At 40.6% G+C, this 24,414-nt stretch overlaps 1 protein-coding gene and 1 long non-coding RNA gene across 4 annotated transcripts in view; one reads left to right on the top strand and one right to left on the bottom strand.

The window, feature by feature from the left end:
• Nucleotides 1-24,414, top strand: part of nlgn1 (neuroligin 1) — a 991,517-nt gene that overhangs the window by 807,266 nt on the left and 159,837 nt on the right. The window lies entirely within an intron of this gene.
• Nucleotides 512-20,356, bottom strand: LOC117519045. The gene is made up of 2 exons (XR_004563149.1): nt 20,190-20,356; nt 512-706 (listed from the first exon to the last, which is right to left on the bottom strand). It is a non-coding gene; the product is annotated as an uncharacterized LOC117519045 (long non-coding RNA).

The following is a 24,414-nucleotide window of genomic DNA, read 5'->3' as shown; positions in this document are numbered from 1 at the left end:
TGAAAAGGCCTTAAGGCTCTATGGTACACTCAGTGCAAAGCAGTGTTCATGCAGTGCAATTGTCACTGCTATTTTCAAACTACTGGAGTTGATGTTTCTACACCTGCAACCACATTATTCAAGTAGCATGTGTACTTGTGCTCATCTCTGTCCATAATGAAATATTAAATATGTTCAAATTAGCCAGTAGAAGCAGCTGTATTTTAAAATGCATAAAAGTGTATGTACGTATATGTATTTATTTATGTCTGTGCTCATTGCTCCAGCTCTTGTCCATCCCTTGTTTGTCACTTCGGCACAGCAGTGTTTAGAGTTTGTATGTAAGAAGAGTCAAAAGGACAGATTAGATGTAATTGTCAATAACATGCAGTGCATCCAGTTTTCCACATATGTTACAGCCTTATTCCAAAATAGACAAAATTCTCCACACAATAGACCATAATGACAATGTGAAAAAATGTTTTTGTTTTGTTTTTGTTTTTTTGTTGTTGGTTTTTTTTTTTTTGAGATTTTTGCAAATTTATCAAAATTAAAAACCCTAAGAAATAGCATGTACATAAGTATTCACAACCTATGCCATGAAGCTCAAAATTGAGCTTGGGTCCATCCGGTTTCCACTGATCATTCTTGAGATATTTCTTCAGCTTAGTTGTAGTCCACCTGGGAAAAATTCAGTTGATTGGACATGATTTAGAAAGGCACACACCTGTCTACATATAAGTGCCCACAGTTGAAGTCAAAGGAATTGACTGTAGACCTCCAAGATAGGATTGTATCGAGACACAAATCTGTGGTAGGGTACAGTAACATTTCCGCTGCTATGAACATCCCAATGAGCACAGTGGCCTCCATCATCTGTAAATGGAAGATGTTTGGGTCCACCAGGACTTTTTCAAGAGCTGGCCGCCTATCTAAGCTGAGCAATTGGTGGTAAAAGGGCCTTATTCAGGGAGATGACCAAGAACCCCATGGTCACTCTGTCAGATCTCCAGCATTCCTCTGTGGAGAGAGGGCAACCATCTCTGCAGTAATCCACCAATAATGCCTGTATGCTAGAGTGGCCAGGCAGAAGCCCCTCCTCAGGAAAATTCACATTGCAGCTGACCTAGAGCTTGCTAAAAGTCACCTGAAGGACTCACACCTTGACAAACAAAATTCTCTGGTCTGATGAGACAAAGATTGAACTAGTTGGCGTCCATGCCAAGCATCATGTTTGGAGGAAACCAGGCACCATCCCTACAGTGAAGCATGGTGGTGGCATCATCATGCTGTGGGGATGTTTTTCAACAGCAGGAACTGGGAAACGAGTCCTCATTGAAGGAAAATGAATGCAGCAATGTACAGTCATCCTGGAAGAAAACCTGCTCCAGAGCGCTCTTGATCTCAGACTGGGGTGACGGTTCATCATTCAGCAGGACAATAACAGCCAATATATCAATGGAGTGGCTTCAGGACAACTTTATGAATGTCCTTGAGTGGTCCACCCAGAGCCCAGACCTGAATCCAGTTGAACATCTCTGGAGAGACCTATAACCTTGATGAAGCTTGAGAGGTGTTGCACAGAGGACTGGGCAAAACTGTCCAAAGATAGGCGCACCACGCTTGTGGCATCATATTCGAGAAGACGTTAACCCTCTGGGGTCGTATACGACGGCTAAGACCAATCTTTATTAAATTATAAATAACCTTTGAATGAGATGAGATAGAAACTTACTAGTTGGCCTGTTTGAATAGCCCCCTGGGTGCGCCAAAGAGTACATACTATTAGTACATACTCAGTGTGCCCTGCACCATTACACACAGCAATCAGTGAAGGCAGGAGCATACGGAGAGCCTCTCACATGCTCAAACAAAGAGTGTGTAACTATCAGGGTTGCTCCACTAGTTTGCATGTGAATGTTACTGGATAACTCTGTTACTTTCTCTCCATAAAGCACTGTTTACAATATCAATGGACAACAAAACACACAGACCATTTTGTATATATTGTTCAAAATGTGCATTTGTGTTTATTGTTTGAACTTTTTTGTTGTACAGTCTTTCACACAAGACCTCAAATTACCTTTATAAACTGTCAAAACAGTTGTTTATTATACACTCAACAAAAATATAAATGCAACACTTTTGGTTTTGCTCCCATTTTGTATGAGATGAACGCAAAGATCTAAAACCTTTTCCACATACACAATATCACCATTTCCCTCAAATATTGTTCACAAACCAGTCTAAATCTGTGATAGTGAGCACTTCTCCTTTGCTGAGATAATCCATCCCACCTCACAGGTGTGCCATATCAAGATGCTGATTAGACACCATGATTAGTGCACAGGTGTGCCTTAGACTGTCCACAATAAAAGGCCACTCTGAAAGGTGCAGTTTTATCACACAGTACAATGCCACAGATGTAGCAAGATTTGAGGGAGCGTGCAATTGGCATGCTGACAGCAGGAATGTCAACCAGAGCTGTTGCTCGTGTATTGAATGTTCATTTCTCTACCATAAGCCATCTCAAAAGGCGTTTCAGAGAATTTGGCAGTACATCCAACCAGCCTCACAACCGCAGACCACGTGTAACCACACCAGCCCAGGACCTCCACATCCAGCATGTTCACCTCCAAGATCGTCTGAGACCAGCCACTCGGACAGCTGCTGAAACAATCGGTTTGGATAACCAAAGAATTTCTGCACAAACTGTCAGAAACCATTTCAGGGAAGCTCATCTGCATGCTCGTCGTCCTCATCGGGGTCTCGACCTGACTCCAGTTCGTCGTCGTAACCGACTTGAGTGGGCAAATGCTCACATTCGCTGGCATTTGACACGTTGGAGAGGTGTTCTCTTCACGGATGAATCCCGGTTCACACTGTTCAGGGCAGATGGCAGACAGCGTGTGTGGCGTCGTGTGGGTGAGCGGTTTTCTGATGTCAGTGTTGTGGATCGAGTGGCCCATGGTGGCGGTGGGGTTATGGTATGGGCAGGCATCTGTTATGGATGAAGAACACAGGTGCATTTTATTGATGGCATTTTGAATGCACAGAGATACCGTGACGAGATCCTGAGGCCCATTGTTGTGCCATACATCCAAGAACATCACCTCATGTTGCAGCAGGATAATGCACGGCCCCATGTTGCAAGGATCTGTACACAATTCTTGGAAGCTGAAAATGTCCCAGTTCTTGCATGGCCGGCATACTCACCGGACATGTCACCCATTGAGCATGTTTGGGATGCTCTGGACCGGCGTATACGACAGCGTGTACCAGTTCCTGCCAATATCCAGCAACTTTGCACAGCCATTGAAGAGGAGTGGACCAACATTCCACAGGCCACAATTGACAACCTGATCAACTCTATGCGAAGGAGATGTGTTGCACTGCATGAGGCAAATGGTGGTCACACCAGATACTGACTGGTATCCACCCCCCCCAGTAAAACAAAACTGCACCTTTCAGAGTGGCCTTTTATTGTGTATCAGCATCTTGATATGGCACACCTGTGAGGTGGGATGGATTATCTCAGCAAAGGAGAAGTGCTCACTATCACAGATTTAGACTGGTTTGTGAACAATATTTGAGGGAAATGGTGATATTGTGTATGTGGAAAAAGTTTTAGATCTTTGAGTTCATCTCATACAAAATGGGAGCAAAACCAAAAGTGTTGCGTTTATATTTTTGTTGAGTGTATATATTTAAAAAACCTAAATAATCACATGTACATAAGTGGCGCAACTATCTTTGGGCAGTTTTGCCGATTCCTATTTGCAGCACCTCTCAAGCTCCATCAGATTGGATGGGGAGCGTTGGTGCAAAGCCATTTTTAGATCTCTCTAGAGATGTTCAATCAGATTAAGGTCTGGGCTCTGGCAGGCCACTTAAGGACATTCACACAGTTGCCTTGAACCACTCCTTTAATATCCAGCTGACTACTCTACATACAGGCCTGACTGGCTGGTTGCAGCAGAGATAGTTGTCCTTCTGGAAGGTTCTCCTCTCTCTACAGAGAAATCCTGTAGCTCCAACAGAGTCACTGAGATCCAGTCCAATCCAATGAGTCAGTTTTTTGAGTGTATCACTCAAACAAATGACTCATTGGATGAACTCAATTCAATTATGGGCAGGATTTCCATCTAATAAATATATGTATTTCCAACTAAATTATCTTGCATGGGTGCACATTGGGCCCTGCGACAGACTGGCGTCCTGTCCTGGGTGTACCCCGCCTCACGCCCTATGACTGCTGGGATAGGCTCCAGCCCCCCGCGACCCTTAATTGGACTAAGCGGTAGTAGATGGATGGATGGATGGATGGGTGCACATTGAGTTGGGGCTACATATATTTATTAGATGGAAACCCTGGTCATAATTGAATGGAGTTCATGCAGTGCATCTTTTTTGGGGCTGTGAGGATGGGGTGGTTGTCTCCCTAGTTGCCAATCAGGACCCTGGACAGTTCCATCGAGTGGTGGATGCAGTGAATGATCCCAGACTTAAGATGTCATGATAACTATGGATTCTCATTGGTGTCACAGCACATTCATACTAAATTTTAAAACCTTTCCCTGGGGGTGTCGAATGGGCACTAGCAGGGCACTTGCTGTCTTTTGGCCACTGGTGTGTGCGAATGGTTGTAGCGACAGGGGTTTGAGGCGTTTGAGGTGCCTCAGATTTTTCACGAATGGCATGCAATTTCTCCTTCATGCGCTAGTTGGCTTCAATTGTGTTACATGTGAAGGGGCCCTGAAGTTCACTTTGTGTCTATCATTGCACAACAGCAGGGACCATTAGAGGTGTAATGGAAGGTAAAGTGTGTCTTTATTCTCAGATCAAATTTGAGTCTGATCCTTTCCTGAAGCCGTAATTGATTTGTGACTGTACTGGCTGTTGTTTAAATCAACATTATCATTGAGGGAGGTCATAGTTGATCGACCTCAGCATGAGTGAAGAAGCAAAGTTATTCTCAGCTCTCAAAGTGCTGAAACATTGAAACGCCTGCCTCCTCCTTCTCTTGTCCTCCCTCTGTTGCTTGCAGGAAACCAGTCTGTGTCAATTATGGATCAGAGTGTTTTACAGTATCATTTAAACTGCAGCCCAACAACAGGGTCACTGGGTCACAAAGTGTTTAGCAGTCACAGTGTCACAGATCATCAGCCAGCTCACCTCCAGTATTCACATACAGTAATGAATCTCGTGGCATTTGCATTTGGCCAGTGAGAAAGGAGGCGTCTCGCTGGGTGTGAGCGTTATTTGGACAGCTGCAACTTTCACTTTAGTAGAATCTTACAGAGTTGGAGGAATGTAAAGAGATGTGAATGTTGCTGTTAAGGTAGCAGTTCTAATTTTCTGTTGCCTTCGATAAATCTTTCTGAGTCAGGAGATTTATGAAACTTTTTTTATGTTGCATGTAAATAGAGACATTGATTTGTTTGAATAAAAAAGATGATTCTTCTGTGAGGCAGACAGCACTTTACCACAACAATCGAGAGTTAAATAGAAATCATAAATAGTGTTTCTGAAAGATTATTTTTCAGGCACAATGGTACTCACCAAAAACTACCCCCCTACCCCCAAATCATAGGGTGCATTGCATGGAAAATTTTGAGGTGCTCAGAAATGCAAAAGCTAAAATTAAGTGATGTCCTCATTATTAGGGCCCATTCACACATAACACAATTTATGCCGTCTAGTGCACGAATGAGGAATTGCATTCCATTTGTGAAAAAAATCAGAGCTGCCTCCAATGCTTCGTACACGTATCATTACAACTATTTGAGCACAGCAGCAGCTGAAAGACAGAAAGTGCCCTGTGAGAGCCCATTCAGTCCCTCTTACAGCAGGTGTCAGCAGTCTCATGTTTTTTTTCGTCCTCCCGCCTGAAATGAGTCAAATTTTTGTGACATGTTTTTTTTTAACTCTCTATTTCTAACCCTACTCCTACCCCCAAACCTAACCTTAACCATAATCTAATCCTACTCCTTCCCCCAACCCTAACCATAACCCCCCTCCCCCCAACTTCACTTTTAATTTCGTGCAGCCATCACGGAATGAATTGGAATGAATTTGTGCTGCCGTGACGAAAATGAGGCACTTTTCGTTGCAATATCATGAACCAATAGATTGATATATATTGCATGCTGCTGAATCACGACTTCCCGTGAGACCAGGTTGAAGGTGTAGGCCAAATTCCAGGTGACACACACGAACATCTAACACCGCTTGCCTGACACTTAGAAAATATGTGGCCATTCGCACTGTCAGCAAGAGAATAGTGAGCAGACGATCACTTTTGAGCTGGATGTTAAATTTGTCTAAGTGCCTCCACGAGTGTGGCGTGGCAAAAAGCAACACACATGTGGTGCATGTGCCTCGCACATGTTTGTGTGTGTCTCACCCCCCCCGAAACACATGTGGCGTATATGTGTTTCGCACCCTCCCCACCCCCCTACACATGTGCCGTGTATGTGGGGGGGGACACACACTTGCATAAAATGCATATATGTCTGTACAGACATGAACACACGCGGGGCCGGACAGCCAGGTCAGAGCGCACACAGCACAGGGAGGCACCTCCCAGCTGACACAAATGAACCTCAGTGCACAGGACGTGTCACAGTACAAACACAGAGACCACAGCCAGGACAGGTATATTAATAAATACTACACTACCTACATACGCAATTACATAACAAATAACTAAAAAATAATGATCACATAACAGAGATTGACACAGTGATGTGTGTGCTGAACTGACAGGGGGCATGTCTGCCGACAGCAGCTGCTGTTGAGATCTGTGATTCTTGATGTCCCAGCTGGGGAACATGTACCGTGTTTTGAAGGACATGAACTTACAACTGTCCACTATGATGCGCATGTGTCTGCTTGCTATCCACACGTGGACATACATAAAAATGTATATTGCTGTAGCGACGGGCTGCAGCAAGCAAACGCATGGCGTGCACATTCACAGGCTGCCCCTGGTGAAACGGACCGTCAGACCAAAACACGCAGCGGGCGATCTAAATGTCACATCACCCACATGAGCTCTGTTCTACATGATGCAGTGTCTGCCCTGCGGTGCGCTGTCCATAGGACACACATGTTGGGCTGGATACGCAAGTGGGGCCACCTGGACACACCAAGCCAGCAGATGTGGAGTAAACTGCTTCATTCATGTCATTTCATGACTGTACATCTGACCATGGGTCATCTCCAGAGGAACAGACGGTTCATGCTTGCATTGTTCGCTCGATAAGAGGGATTCAATACAATGCAAATTTTTTTTATGGTGTGTGGTTTTATTTATTTTTTTAAAATACATTTATCTCCTTGTTGATTTCAGGCATTTTACACACCTTTTATAACACAGCGATGGTAGCGCAGTGGTAATATCTGGGCGGCAATCAGAGCTTTTGTACAGTGGGGCAAAAAAGTATTTAGTCAGTCCCTGATTGTGCAAGATGAGAGAGGTCTGTAATTTTCAACATAGGTACACTTCAACTGTGAGAGACAAAATGAGAAAAAAAAATCCAGCAAATCACATTGGAGGATTTTTAAAGAATTTATTTGGAATTATGGTGGAAAATTAGTATTTGGTCAACAATAAAAGTTCAACTCAATACTTTGTAACATAATCTTTGTTGGCAATGACAGAGGTCAAACGTTTCCTGTAAGTCTTCACCAGGTTTGCACATACTGTAGCTGGTATTTTGGCCCATTCCTCCATGTAGCTCTCCTCTAGAGCAGTGATGTTTTGGGGCTATCGCTGGGTAACATGGACTTTCAACTCCCTCCCTCTATGGGGTTGAGGTCTGGAGGCTGGCTTGGCCACTCCAGAACCTTGAAATGCTTTTTTATGGAGCCACTTCTTTGTTGCCTGAGCGGTGTGTTTGGGATCATTGCCATGCTGGAAGACCCAGCCAGGTTGCATCTTCAGTGCTGTCACTGATGGAAGGAGGTTTTGGCTTAAAATCTCACGATACATGGCCACATTCATTCTTCCCTTAACCCGGATTAGCCGTCCTGTCCCTTTTGCAGAACAACAGCCCCAAAGCATGATGTTTCCATCCCCATGCTTCACAGTAGATATGGTGTTCTTGGAATGCAACTCAGTGTTCTTCTTCCTCCAAACATGACTAGTTGAGTTTTTCCCAAAATGTTCTATTTTGGTTTCATCTGACCACATGATATTCTCTCAATCCTCTTCTGGATCATCCATATGCTCTCTGGCAAACTTCAGACAGGCCTGGCACTGCAGGATTTGAGTCCCCTCTCTGCATAGTGTGTAGCCTTTGTTACTTTTGTCCCAGTTCTCTGCAGGTTATTCATCAGGTCCCTCCATGTAGTTCTGGGATTTTTGCTCACCATTCTCATGATCATTTTGACCTCACGGGATGAGATCTTGCGTGGAGCCCCAGATCGAGGGAGATTATCAGTGGTCTTGTACGTCTTCCATTTTCTTACAATTGCTCCCACAGTTGATTTATTCACACCAACCTGCTTGGCTATTGTAGATTCACTCTTCCCAGCCTGGTGCACATCTACAATTTTCTTCCTGGTGTCCTTCAATAGCTCTTTGGTCTTGGCCATGGTTGAGATTGGAGTCTGACTGTTTGAGACTTTAGATAGGTGTCTTTTATACAGATAATGAGTTCCAACAGGTGGCATTAATACAGGTAACAGGTGGAAGACAGAAGAGCTGCTTAAAGAAGAAGTTACAGATCTGTGAGACCCAGAAATCTTGCTTGTTTGTGGGTGACCAAATACTTATTTTCCACCATGGTTTCCAATTAAATTCTTTAAAAATCCTACAAGGTGATTTTCTGGATTTTTTTTTTTTTTCTCATTTTGTCTCTTATAGTTGAAGTGTGCCTATGTTGAAAATTACAGACCTCTCTGATCTAAGTAGAAGAACTTTCAGGGGCTGACTAAATACTTTTTTACCCCACTGTAAATTGTAGGTTCAAATGCCATGGGTGGCATGTACTTTTTTTTTTCCACAGCAGCTGTGCAATGTAGTTACACATGTTCCAGCTGCGCGCACTTTGTTCCCACTGCCCAGCCACGTGTCCCTGCCGACATCAGTACAATGTTTTCGTGGCTTGCTCAAACCAGTTGTTTCATTGTGATTCTCCCTGATTTGTACTTATTTGTACTATGTGTGAAGGGGCCCTTAATGTAATCCTGCCACAATCCTGCCAAAGCTTGATCATTAGTGGTTTAAAAAATGCTTTTCACTGAAAAATGCACAAGTAAAATACATATTAATGAATACGCAAAAACTAGGATCACTCAGTTGAAGCTTCATCAACCACACCACCAACTGCATGGATACCAGCAATATACAGACTGGACACATTCAATTGAATGGGAAACTGTGTCCATACTTTAGACTATTTCATATGAGTATAAGCAAAATGTCTTTTTAAATTTTTTTATATTATATTAAAGGATTATCAACCAACCGTGAGGTCTGTATGGGGAAATATCAGACCGGTCTGTGCAAAACAAGCTGAGCTCAGATTCAGATTCTTCATCCCAAAAATACCCTAAATAAGTTCTCAAAGTCCTTGCAAGAATTATTATTATTATTATTATTATTATTATTATTATTATTATTATTATTATTATTTTGACCAGGGTAATTAATTAATTTTAAATAAATTAAAGGTGTACACTACATTATAAAAAGTATATTAAAAAAACAGGCAGCTGTGGTTGCCAGTATGGATCTCTAAAAAAAAAAAATAATAAAAAATAAACTAAGGTAACTAAGGACAGTAAATTCTTGCACCATCAGAATCTGTTTCATCCAATTGTTATATGGCCTACTCAGTTTTAAACAAACATGATTTTTCATAACTCATATTAACAATTTTCAGAGCAGTTCCTATTGCGTGACAGCACAGTGGTGCAAAGAGTAAATATGCTCATCTCACAAGCAAACGTTCAAGGCTGGATAAGGCCCATTCACTTTATACAGCTGGTGCTGTGTTAGAAAAAAACAGATCAACATGTGAATCTCATGCTAAATTTACTGTGGTGTCCCAGAGCAAAATGTGAGCAGCACAGCAAAAAGTAATTAAATGGGATTCAAAGGAAAATAAATAGCAACTTATTTGTATTTAAACGCCACAGAAACAGCTTAAAAAACAAAAACATGACAGTTAATTAAGCAAAAAAAAAAAAAAAACGCTGTTGTATTTACTCATGTAAAATGTCATTTTTAAAATAAATTACAGTTATGCTGTAACATTTACCACATGTTCTGTATCACAATTTATGTATTTACTGTATGATTATCAGATTTTTTTTTTCTGATTTTTGTTTTGTTTTTTCCAGTGTTTGTATAATGGTAAAGGGACTGCAACCATTAAGAATTTTATAATAGTTTATAGTCAACATCATCTTTAAATCTGATGTGCTCAAATTTCCTGGTTCTTGGAAAAACTCTACCAGATGTATTCTGAAGAAGTCTCACACCGTTTTGTAGCAATCTAGAAAATAAACCATTATAATAATCAATTCTGGATGACACAAGTGCATGAATCACTATGCCAACATCTGCCACCGACAACACTGGTCTAATTTTTGCTTTCCTGTATTCATTTCCTACAACCGCTTACTCCAATTAAGCATCACGAGGGCTGTGGTGAGGGGCAGGGTACACCCTAGACAGGATGCCAGTCTCTCGCAGGACCGTGCATAGACTGCCAAACACATTCACACTCACACTCATACTCATAGTCGGGACCTTCTTGCTGTGAGGCAACAGTGTTAAACACTACGTCACTAATCTAAAAAATATATACTTGTCACAGTGATATTGCTTTTACTCACACTTTGGCCACTATCTGCCTCAATTAAACTTATTTCAACAAAATAACAATATCCAGAAAATTTGTGCCAAACTCTACTTCAGTCATATTCTTACTGCTGTGATTTACATGTGGCCTTATAATGTCTTTTTGGTGATGAGATTGCATTTAGATTGGACTTGACCACATGCACCAAAAGTACTTGTTGCACAAAACAACAAAAAAGTCTTAGTTTTGATATGAAGCTATTAGTCTTATTTATTATACATTTTTGTTTGATTGTTTTGCAGCTGTCAAATTAAAATTCCTGAAATTAACTCTGTGAGATGAAGAAAAGTGGCAGAGAGACAGAATGTTTTTGTTTCAATCAACTGGAGAAGACCTACTCATGGTTATGCCCTTATATCCTCAAACCTACCCAAAGGGTTGAAGTACTTTCAGGAAACTGAAATGAAATGACGGTGGCAGTGTGTGTGTGGTGTAATTCTGTGCATGAGTTACATTTTCCACCTTCCCTTATGTGATATGTGTTTGGGTGTGAAAGTGAAGCAGCTGATTTGACTCCTGATAAATCCTCCTCTGCAGAGGTATCAAAATGTATTACTGAGCCAACAGCCGGGGCCAAATCCATTTTTATCTGAGTGCAATTGATGTCACTCCAACTTCCCATGAAAGCACAGCTACTGAGAAACCCACATGTGAAGTTTTTCCATTCTGTGTGCACGAAAGGATTTTGGGTGTTTGAGAGTGATTGGGTATGTGTCAATCTGTGCCTTTATGAGGTGAAAGAGGTGAATCGATTTCCACAAGAGTTTCAGGGAGGACGAGGTTTCACAACAGCCGAGGGTTGTCTGTGGAGAAATGATCCTGTTATATATCATTACCCTCCCACCCCCACACACAAACACATTGTAATATTGATTTCACTATGCATTGTGTAATGTGTTTATCCTATTACAGTAGAATGAGTGAATAAGGATAAGTGATAAGGATGTAGATCTGGGTTTGATTCCCACTCATGTTACCAGAGCACATGGTGAAAACCCAGGCAAACACGGGGAGAACATGCAAACTCCACACAGAAAAACCACAGGTGGGAATTGAACCCATGACCTTCTTGCTGTGAGGCAACAGTGCTAACCACTAAGCCACCGTGCTGCCCACCAGATGGACAGTCTTTATTTATTAATTTATTTTGTTTTGTAATGACGTGAGCAAATATGCTCAAGAAAAGTTGCCATTCTCTGATTCTGAAAGGAATTTAATGTAATGTTATATACAGGTGCATCTCAATAAATTAAAATATCAGATATTGCATAGCATGAACATTTTATATATTCTCAATTCATTCTATGTATACAAAATGTTTCAAGCATTTTTGCAATTTTGACATTTGTGGAATGCATCTCCCAAAAATAAAACATCTCAAAATATTTGAATATTTGAGGTCATATTTGAATACCTCACTCTTCATGTGGTAAAAATACCATGAATTTCTCAGTCTATGAGAAATTCATGGTATTTTCTCACACAACTACAATCATGGGGAAGACTGCTGATGACAGTTGTCCAAAAGACTCTCATGTACACCCTCCACAAGGACTGCAAAGCCACAGAAGGTCATTGCTGAAAGAGCAGACTGTTCAGTGCTGTAACAAAGCATATTAATGGAAAGCTGACTGGAAAAGAAGGGTTTGGTTGGAAAATATACACAAACAACAGAGATGACCGCAGCTTTGAGATGACAGTCAAAAAAAGCAAACTCAGAACTTGGGGAGCTTCACAAGGAGTGGAATTAGCCTGGAGTCAGTGCATCAAGAGCCACCATGCACAAATGTGTCCATGCAATGGGTACAAGTGTTGCATTCCTTGTGTCAAGCCACTCCTGAAACACAGACATTAGAAGCATCGTCACAAGGGTCAGATAAAATAGAACTGGACTGTTGTTCTCTGGTTCAAAGTCCACTTTTCAGATTAAATTCAATTTTGCATTTCATTCAGAAATCAAGGTCACAGAGTCTGAACAAAGAGTGGGGAAGCACAGAACCCACTTTTCAGTAGGCCAGAATTTCTGTTTTAAAAATCCTTTTCTGTTGGTCTTATGCAATATTCAAATTTTCTGTGATGCTGAATCTGAGATAGACTGGCATTCTGTGATGCTGAATCTGAGATAGACTGGCATTCTGCCAGAGTGTACCCTGAATCACTCCCTGTGACTGCTAGTATAGCCCCCCCATTGACCCTAAATTGGAGTAAGTGCGTATATAATATTGATGGATGGATAAGATACTTCAATTAGTTTTCAGATGTAAGCACTAATCATCAAAATAAAAAGAAATAAATGCTTAAAATATGTCACTGTGACTTTTACTTTTTGAATTAAATTACTGAAATAAATTAACTTTTCAATGATATTTGAATTTATTGAGATGCACCTGTATATAATATTTTACCTAATATGACTAAATCGTTGAACTGAATTTTGTAAAAAGCAATGCATTTGAATCAAAAATAAAAGTCCAACAGCAACAAACCATTTGTTTACTCCAAACCAAATTCATTGGCCTTTGCATGTCCCCTACAATACCTCCATGCCACAAATGTGTTTGTATGGGTAACAAATTATCCCAAATAATGCCACAAGAATACATTGAAGGCTGTGCATCCTGCCAGCACATGACAGAAGTGTCCATTCAAGAAACCAGATGGAAAAGAATGAGTTTCTCAGTTTGGAGACTGATTTAAGGGACCTGATAAAGAAAACAAATAGGAAGAAGTAGTAAGTGATTTTAAGATGGTGTCATTATACAATCAAAACAAATGTCTTAACGTGTAAATAGATTAAAGCATAACAATCCTGCCACATCAGTTTGATGGATGACTGAAACAAAAGGTTGTCAAGGGTAGGCTTCCATTGCAGAGATGAACAAAAGAATGTAACACAAGTGGTTTTGCAAGCAGGAGAAATATGTAGGTTTTGTACTGTTATACAATAGCATGAAGACCCAATTTCTGCAGTATGCCACAGGTGTTACTTGCAGGGTTATCAAATTATGGCCCATTAGATTACATTTCAGACTCAGGAATTCACTAGAGTTTCATTGTGACTTGTAATTTATGCAGGATTTTTGAAGTAAATATGCTTAAAAAGTAAAATATGCAATCAGTTACTGAAAACACAGTGTTGAATGACAGAGGACTTATTGCACAACTCCTACAACAGCTCTGCATCACTCTGTACCAAAAATACTTAAAAATGGATAATATGAGACATTAATGTAAAATCACTCCTGCAAAAAATTAATTTTGCATCGGAAATTAACATTGCTGTCATTTTCTTCTCTCGTCTGAATGCACACTTCACCTTAAAACATTCAGACTTTTAGCTCTTTCAAAGCAGAGCTGGCCAAGGGCATGCCCAATGCTCTGTAGGAAGTTTTTATGACACTTTACCAAAACTATATTTTAACAAATTTTAGTACATATGAATAACTTTGTAAAGCTTACTCTGGAACAAAATTAGCCCAAGCATCACATTTTATGACCACGCATAAAATAAGCCAATGAAATCACGATAGTCTGTGACCACAACTGTCTCCATGAGTGCTTTAACCCTCTGGGGTCCAAGGGCATTTTTTGGACAGTTCACTCGCCTGACATAAATGTTTTATTATTGGTGTTAACAGCTCTCCCTGCATCCTACAATCAAGTTTTATGTCTCTTTTTTTTCTGGACAACTTGTGCTTTAATAATATATATATATATATATATATATATATATATATATATATATATATATATATATATATATATATGCTTTTGTTGTGTTTTATAAGTGTAATAAAGGTTTACAATTAGAAATAAGAAAGGAAAAAGTAAAGCGGAAATAATTTTCCACACACATTTATTCAAAACACACAGCAAACTATACTGTTTATAAAGGTAATTTGAGGTCTTGTGTGAAAGACTGTCAACAAAAAACTTCAAACAATAAACAAAAATGTACATTTTGAACAGTATTTACAAAATGGTCTGTGCGTTTTGTTTGTCTTCATCTCAAAGCAATTTCTGTCTACTATTACACAAAGGTTGGATCACAAACATCTACTTCTACTGTGTTTTGGAGTGTTCTGTGCTGCTCCTAAAGCAGCTTTCATTCACACTTTGGCCCACGTTTGTTCCTTACAGTCTGAGGAGCGGCCCTCCCCCTCGCTCCATTGATATGGTAAACAGTGCTTTATGCCGAGAAATCAACAGAGTTATCCAGTAACATTCACATGCAAACTAGTGGAGCAATCCTGATACAGTTACACACTCTTTATTTGAGCACATGAGATTGTCATCAGAGGCTCTCCATCTGCTTTCACTGATCGCTGTGTATAATGGCACAGGGCGCATTGGAGCCCAATAGTATGTACTCATTGGAACACCCAGGGGGCTATTCAAACGGGTCAACTAGTAACATATCACTCCTGAAAACGATCTTTGGCTTTTCACGTGAGGTAAATCTGCCCAACGATTAGATTTTGGAAAACCATGTGATGGTGAACCAATTCCAATTGGACACTCACACTGCGCACATCATCACACAGCTTCTATGAGGAGTACAAAGATGGCTGGCTCAAATATCCGCGGAGTTAACTTTTCAGCAAAAAAAAGTAAGTTTCTATCTCATATCATTAAAAAGTTATTTATAATTTAGTAAAGCTTGGTCTTAGCCATCCTATATGACATCATCGGCCTCAGAGGGTTAAATTTTAAAGTCCTTCCCTGGAATTTGACAGTACATGAGCAGAGGATTTGATTCATGGGTTGTTGGCCTGATTGGCTTTTGGTTAGCCATATCAAAGGGTGCACTAATATTATTATTATTACGACTATTATTATTATTATTATTATTAGTAGTAGTAGTAGTTATTTTTTTAAAACAAACATTTGACCAATTTTCTACCTGTACCACATAGGTGCCTATCTACTGATGCAACGGTTGCAACCAATACGTTTTAAGGGGTAAGGTTATTCAGTATTTCATCTAGTGAAATACCAGCCTCTCAGAATTATCTTGGGAATATGATCTGACCACCAGTTCAGAAAAGCACTGATGCAGACAAACATTGATAGTCAGCACTGCAGGACAATACGCAGGAAACACACAGGGTGGATAACTTCTTATCTGGCTTTGACTGCACATCGTAACACAAAAATTTTGATTTAAGATGTTTCTGCTGAACGTGTGGCACCAACAAGAAACTGAAGACCTTATTTTGTAGAATTTAGACATTACATATAATTTTACAGTCATTCTACACTGAGGTAAAAAGCAGAAGGCTGAAACAGTGCAGCGTGGGGTATAATCTCATTTTGGGCTCCCTGCGGTGTCTTCAGAGGATTATAATAAATAATTCTAAAGTTCACATTACAGTCATTGCATCAACAAACAGGCACACAGGCGGAGCATCTACACTCACAGGAATAGTCACGTACATAACTACAAAGTCACAGACATCTTGAGACTTTCAAAATACATCTTTCCAGAATATGCTTTAAACATTTGAATCGCACACTGTAATGGCCATCCACTGAAGTCAGGACTGTGAAAGCTCCTCCTCTGAATGAAAACTCTTGGAAGTTATTTGACTAAACTTTTCTTCAAAGACACATTTGATGGTGCTTGAGTCTGCAGACAGAGGGGGAAGTCACACAGTGAGCTGTGGAACAAATGCATGATTACTATGTGCTTTTGAATAAAAGGGACCCAAGCAAAAATGGTTCAAGCTCCATTTTTAAATGTCCGTGAGCTAATGAGGATACAAAAAATGAACTACATATTAAAAAGACAAATTAGAATTAATGCAGTACATCTTCATGAGCAATGCAAATATATATATATATATATATATATATATATATATATATATATATATATATATATATATATATATATATATATATATATATATATATATATATATATATATATATAAAAGGGCCTGAACAGAATTATTGCTTTCACTTTTAAGGACTTAAAGCAATTTGTATGCATTGCACCTCCATTTTCAGAGCCCATAACTAATTGGACAAACACAATAGAAGAATTATTACTCATACAAATCATGATTTTTACACCTCATTTTGTGTAGATGAGTCAGGGGATGGATACATGAAAATTTCAAAGTTACTGAAAATGGATTGGACTACATTCACATGAATCATGGACTGACTGAATTGCCATTGCAGTCATTGCATCAACAAACACAGGGAGGTGATGGTCTAGTGCAGGGGTGGCCAGGTTCGGTCCTCGAGAGCCACCTTCCTGACACTCTTAGTTGTCTCCCTGCTCCAACACACCTGAATCCAATGAAAGGCTCATTAAAAGTCTGCTAACGAGTCTTTCATTTTTCTTTTTTTTGTCCATTTTAAAGCATTGGAGATCATTGTAGATGAACAGCCTATAATTTTTTGCACCTGCGTATACATTTTCCCCTCTCCAATCAACTTTTTAATCAAACTACACTGTTCTTCTGAAAAATGTCTTGAATGTCCCATTTTCCTCAGGCTTTCAAAGAGAAAAGCATGTTCAACAGGTGCTGGCTTCATCCTTAAATAGGGGCCACCTGATTCACACCTCTTTGTTCCACAAAATTGACGAACTCACTGACTGAATGCCACGCTATTATTGTGAACACCCCCTTTTCTACTTTTTTTTACTAATAGACCAATTTCATAGCCTAAGAATGTGCATATCATGAATGCTTGGTCTTGTTGGATTTGTGAGAATCTACTGAATCTGGTACCTTGTTTCCCATGTAACAATAACAAATATACTCAAAACCTGGATTAATCTTTTTAGTCACATAGCACTACTATTATTCTGAACACTACTGTGTGTGTGTGTATATATATATATATATATATATATATATATATATATATATATATATATATATATATATATATATATATATATATATATAAGAGGTCTATTAGAAAAGTATCCTACCTTTTTATTTTTTTCAAAAACTATATGGATTTGAATCACGTGCGATTACATCAGCCAACCTTGAACCCTCGTGCGCATGCGTGAGTTTTTTCACGCCTGTCGGTTATGTCATTCTCCTGTGGGCAGGCTTTGAGTGAGGAGTGGTCCACCCCTCCCATCGGAATTCCTTTGTCTGAGAAGTTGCTGAGAGACTGGTGCTTTGCTTGATCAAAATTTTTTCAGAACCTGTGAGGCACATCGAAGTGGACACCATTCGAGAAATTCAGCTCGTTTTCGGTGAAAATTTTAACGGCTGATGGGAGATTATGGAGTGTTACTGTCACTTTAAGGACTTCCCACGGAGCGGGACGTTGTGAGAGAACAGAGAACTTTCAGAAGAGGTTCAGAAGTTTATTCAGACATTCCACTGTTAAAGGAGATTTTGTAATGAAAGACTTGCGGACGGATTGGCGCGTCGGCAGGCAGCCGCCACAGGAAAAACACCTCCGTTGGAAGCCTTAAGGACAAGTTGGAACATGCCAGCTGTTGAACAATTTCTCAGATACTCACTCAACTGAAAGCCATCAAAAGCCGCCTGGTTTTTACAAATGGTTATCAACACGGAGGTGTTTTACCTGTGGCGGCACGCCACGCTGGCTGCCTGCCGATGTGCCAATCTGTCCGCGAGGTTTTCAGCTCGAAACAGGCTGACGACGGCGCCTCAGAGCGCTGCATGACATCCCGCTCCGTGGGAAGTCCTTAAAGCGACAGTAACACTCCATAATCTCTCATCAGCCGTTAAAATTTTCACCGAAAACCAGCTGAATTTCTCGAATGGTGTCCACTTTGATGTGCCTCACAGGTTCTGAAAAAATTTTGATCAAGCAAAGCGCCAGTCTCTCAGGAAGTTCCCAGACAAAAGAAATCCGACGAGAGGGGTGGACCACTCCTCACTCAAAGGCGAATGACACAACCGACAGGCATGAAAAAACTCACGCATGTGCACGAGGGTTCAAGGTTGGCTGATGTAATCGCACGTGATTCAAATCCATATAGTTTTTGAAAAAATTAAAAAGCTCGGATACTTTTCTAATAGACCTCATATATATAAATTTAAAACCAGTGGACCTCACAAGGTGTTTTTAAAAATAAACATACATATTAATTTGATTTGAATGTAATGCTTACTCACGTATTCATTCCTATGGTCCACATCTGTCTGATTTCATTGTGTTCCTCACTGAGAAGCTTGGACTTTTTCTGATGTCACTTATTCTCCATTTGCCTGCTTCTTTGCTTCACTCCAGCTCAAAATTAAAGAGGCTCTTAGCTCTCCAAAGAGAGAACTGTCAGCCCAGCTGTCCACTTTAGCATTAAACAAATTGTCAGCACACACACACACACACACACACACACACACACACACACACGCATACACACTCAGCAGACATCCCTCTCTCTCCTTTTCTTTCAATCTGGCCCCGTTATATGAGAAGGTCAAGTATGTGTTGTGGCAGCCTCACATATGCAGAGGGATCTGCAAAATACAGACATCCAGGAGGGACTCCAGCCATCCAATCAGACAATTAACTCAGCTCTGTAAAGGCCAGTGCAATTTTGTCTTGCACACACATTCCAACACACAAACACATACAGCATATGCAAACATTTTATTAAAACCTTTATTAAATTCTTTCACCAGCCAATGAATGTAATCTTAATTCTCAACTTCAACCTGCACCCCTATGTTTCTGCATATTACTGGCTTCAATGGGCAGAAATGCATGTTTTAAAGTTTGACATCGTCAAACTAATGACGAAACAGCTTTGTCTTTCATTTGAGTCTGGAATTCACAGTGATCTGTGCTGGTGCACACAAGTGCTGCTTGAAAAATCAACTACTTCTCCCCAATTTGCAAGTGTACTTTTAAAGGATTAGCTCCAGTTTTCAGTTGGAAAATGTACACCTTAGTGCTGGGTAGAGAGCAGAGATACTTTATGACTCACCTTTATGTGTAGCTACTGTCGTTTATCAGAAATATGAAATGCAGCATGTATACAGCTGAAAAATGTATCTGGAAAGTATTCCCAGTGCTTCACTTTGTCCACATTTTGTAGTTACAGCTTTATTCCAAAATTGATGACATTCATTTTTTCCTATATGCAATACCCCATAATGACAATGTGAAAAAATATTTTTTTCTTTCTTTAGATTGTTGCTAATTTATTGAAAATAAAAAATAAGAAATCACATGTCCATAAGTAATCACTACCTTTGCCATGAAGCTCAGAACTGAGCTCAGGTGCATCCTGGTTCCACTGATCATCCTTGTGATGATTCTGCAGCTTAATTGGAGTCCACCTGGAGTAAATACAGTTGATTGGATATAATTTGGAAAGACACACACCTGTCTACATATAAGATCCCACAGTTGACAGTGCATGTCAGTGTACAAATCATGCATAAAGTTAAACGAATTATCTGTAGACATCTGAGGCAGGATTGTCTCAAGGCACAAACTCGGGGAAGGGTACAGAAACAATTCTGCTACTGTGAAGGTCCCAGTGAGCATAGTGGCCTCCATCATCTGTAAATGGAAAAAGTTCAGCTCCACCAGGACACTTCCTAGAGCTGCACGCCCATCTAAACTGAGCAACCGGGGAGAAGGGCCTGGTGGTCACTCTGACAGAGCTCCAGCATTCCTCTATGGATAGAGGTGAACTTTTCAGAATGACAACTATCTCTGCAGCAATCCACCAATCAGGCCTGTATGATAGAGTGGCCACACAGAAGCCACTTCTTAGTAAAAGGCACATGGCAGCCTGCCTGGAGTTCGCCAAAAGACACCTGAAAAACTATCAGCGTATGAGAAACCAAAATTCTCTGTTATGATTAGACAAAGATTGAAGTCTTTGACCTGAATGCCAAGTGTCATGTTTGGAGAAATCCAGGCACCATGCTACAGTGAAGCATGGTGGTGGCAGCAGCATGATGTGTGGATGTTTTTCAGTGACAGAAACTAGGAGACTAGTCAGGATTGAGGGAAAGATGAATGCAGCAATGCACAGAGACATCCTGCATGAAAACCTGCTCCAGAGCGCTCTTGACCTCACACTGAGAGATGGTTCATCTTTTGGCAGGACAATGACCCTAAGCACACAGCCAAGTTATCAAAGTAGTGGCTTCAGGACAACTTTGTGAATGTCCTTGAGTGGCCCAGCCAGAGCCCAGACCTGAATCTGATTGAACATCTCTGGAGAGATCTGAAAATGGCTTCACACCAGCGCTTCCCATCCAACCTGATGGAGCTTTAGAAGTGCTGCAAAGAGGAATGGACAAAACTCCCTAAAGATAAGTGCACCAAGCTTGTGGTATCATATTCAAGAAAACTTGAGGTTGTAATTACTGCCAAAGGGGCACCAACAAAGTATTGAACAAATATACATTAATCTATTGGTTTGTGATATTGTGAAGAAAAGCGCCTCATTTTCGTCACAGCAGCACAAATTCATTCTATTTCATTCCGTGACGGCTGCACGAAATTAAAAGTGAAGCGGCGGGGGGGGGGGGGGGGGGGTCGGGGTGGTTATGGTTAGAGTGGGGGAAGGAGTAGGTTATGTTTAAGGTTAGGGTTGGGGATAGTGAGTTAAAAAAAAGTCATGAAAATTTGACTCGTTTCGTGATGGGAGGACAAAAAAAAAAAAAAAACAGAAAATTTGACAAGTGGTGAAAGCATTTCCTCTTTGGTGGATGTAACTACAATCCATCAATACCAGGATCAACAAACAGTCACTGCACTAAGATTAAGACTGGCCAATTTTACTACAAAATGGTGTACTTTGTAAAAATAACTTCAGAAAATTTTGCAAATGGTAAGTACCGTGGGCTGGCAGGATAATCTGTTTTGGAGTGAAAAGTGTGAGTGTGTCCACCATGGTGTTGATGTGGAAGCAGAGCTCGCCACTTGTGTTAATGGACAGCTGATATCATGAATGATCGGTAAAAGTAGAGGCCGCTTCAAGAGCAGATGGAAAATCAATAGCCTATCAGAGCTTACAGGGCACGAGGGACATGAAAGGATGAAGAAGAGAAAGAGGCAGATAAATGAAGGTGAGGAGGATCAGTTTGTCTTAGCCCTAAAAGGAGGACAGAGGAGAACCCTCGCCTGTCCTTCACTGCCTTCTTTTCTCACTTTCATATGAAGCTGATAGACAGAAAATGTGTAGATGAAAATATACAATGAATAGTGAAGAATAAGCAATGCTTTATTGGTTTTTGTTGTTTTTGTTGGTTAGTAAGAATCTGATGGATTCCTGACAACACAATACAAATTTATATAAATTCAATTAAACACATGCTGATAAATTATACTGCTATTATTATGATTATTATTAGTAGTACTTGTATTATATGGTTGTATTGGTGTTGCTATGGTTCTTCCCCTCACTTTGGCTTTCTCTGATCAGTTGTTTTTTTGTTTATATATATATATATATATATATATATATATATATATATATATATATATATATATATATATATATATATATATTATACAAATAATGGATGGTATGGAGTCCAACATAGAGAAATACTGGATGAAGAAAAGTTGTATTGGACGAGGCGTAGCCGAGTCCAATACAACTTTTCTGAATCAAATATTTCTCCATGTTGGACGACTTGCCATCCATCAAATGTTATGTTCTCCATCTCCCTCCCAAATTAAGCAAACAACAAAGAGTCAAGTAAATTAGATCAATTTATTTTGTTGTGAACAGCATATGAATGCTTCTAAAACGTCAGTAGCATGCTTGTCTACCTCTTAGTGTTTTTGGCATCCTTGGAGTTCAATATTTCCACCAGTTCCTCCTCTGTGAACTCAGCAAACCTCGCTGGCAGACAATTTCTGCTGTTGTTGACATGTTTGTTGCCATTTTTTCAACCAGTGTCTGTCAGCAAGTTCCTGACCTCCGCTATGTCATTAGTGATGTCATCTCATGAATAATTGTATGCCATGCTCTGATTGGCTGGCTGTTGGCAGTAAGCTCTAATGCTATTGGTCAGTGGGAACCGAGCCAATATAACTTTTGGTCCTAGCCTTTTTGGATCCCTTTGGATCCAACATAACTTTCTGGTGCCAAGCATGCCAAAATACAGGTAAATGATGGACAGAAAGGCTAATCTGTGATTGGCTATTGCAATCTGAGTGGAGAACATATATGTAGAATTGTTTATATATATACACTCAACAAAAATATAAACACAACACTTCTGGTTTTGCTCCCATTTTGTATGAGATGAACTCAAAGATCTAAAACTTTTTCCACATACACAATATCACCATTTCCCTCAAATATTGTTCACAAACCAGTCTAAATCTAGTGAGCACTTCTCCTTTGCTGAGATAATCCATCCCACCTCACAGGTGTGCCATATCAAGATGCTGATTAGACACCATGATTAGTGCACAGGTGTGTCTTAGACTGCCCACAATAAAAGGCCACTCTGAAAGGTGCAGTTCTATCACACAGCACAATGCCACAGATGTCGCAAGATTTGAGGGAGCGTGCAATTGGCATGCTGACAGCAGGAATGTCAACCAGAGCTGTTGCTTGTGTATTGAATGTTCATTTCTCTACCATAAGCCGTCTCCAAAGGCGTTTCAGAGAATTTGGCAGTACATCCAACCAGCCTCACAACTGCAGACCACGTGTAACCACACCAGCCCAGGACCTCCACATCCAGCATGTTCACCTCCAAGATCGTTTGAGACTAGCCACTCGGACAGCTGCTGAAACAGTCGGTTTGCATAACCAAAGAATTTCTGCACAAACTGTCAGAAACCGTCTCAGGGAAGCTCATCTGCATGCTTGTCGTCCTCATCGGGGTCTCGACCTGACTCCAGTTCTTGAGTGGCCAAATGCTCACATTCGCTGGCGTTTGGCACGTTGGAGAGGTGTTCTCTTCACGGATGAATCCCGGTTCACAATGTCCAGGGCAGATGGCAGACAGCGTGTGTGGCGTCGTGTGGGTGAGCGGTTTTCTGATGTCAAGGTTGTGGATCGAGTGGCCCATGGTGGCGGTGGGGTTATGGTATGGGCAGGCATGTGTTATGGAAGAAGAACACAGGTGCATTTTATTGATGGCATTTTGAATGCACAGAGATACCGTGACGAGATCCTGAGGCCCATTGTTGTGCCATACATCCAAGTACATCACCTCATGTTGCAGCAGGATAATGCACGGCCCCATGTTGCAAGGATCTGTACACAATTCTTGGAAGCTGAAAATGTCCCAGTTCTTGCATGGCCAGCATACTCACCGGACATGTCACCCATTGAGCATGTCTGGGATGCTCTGGACCGGCGTATACGACAGCGTGTACCAGTTCCTGCCAATATCCTGCAACTTCGCACAGCCATTGAAGAGGAGTGGAACAACATTCCACAGGCCACAATTGACAACCTGATCAACTCTATGCGAAGGAGATGTGTTGCACTGCATGAGGCAAATGGTGGTCACACCAGATACTGACTGGTATCCCCCCCAGTAAAACAAAACTGCACCTTTCAGAGTGGCCTTTTATTGTGGACAGTCTAAGGCACACCTGTGCACTAATCATGGTG

The sequence above is a fragment of the Thalassophryne amazonica genome, chromosome 10 (assembly GCF_902500255.1).
Source record: "Thalassophryne amazonica chromosome 10, fThaAma1.1, whole genome shotgun sequence".
NCBI classification, from domain to species: Eukaryota; Metazoa; Chordata; class Actinopteri; order Batrachoidiformes; family Batrachoididae; genus Thalassophryne; species Thalassophryne amazonica.
The sequence above is the reverse complement of the archived record's forward strand: the minus strand, read 5'-3'. Positions and strand labels throughout refer to the sequence as shown.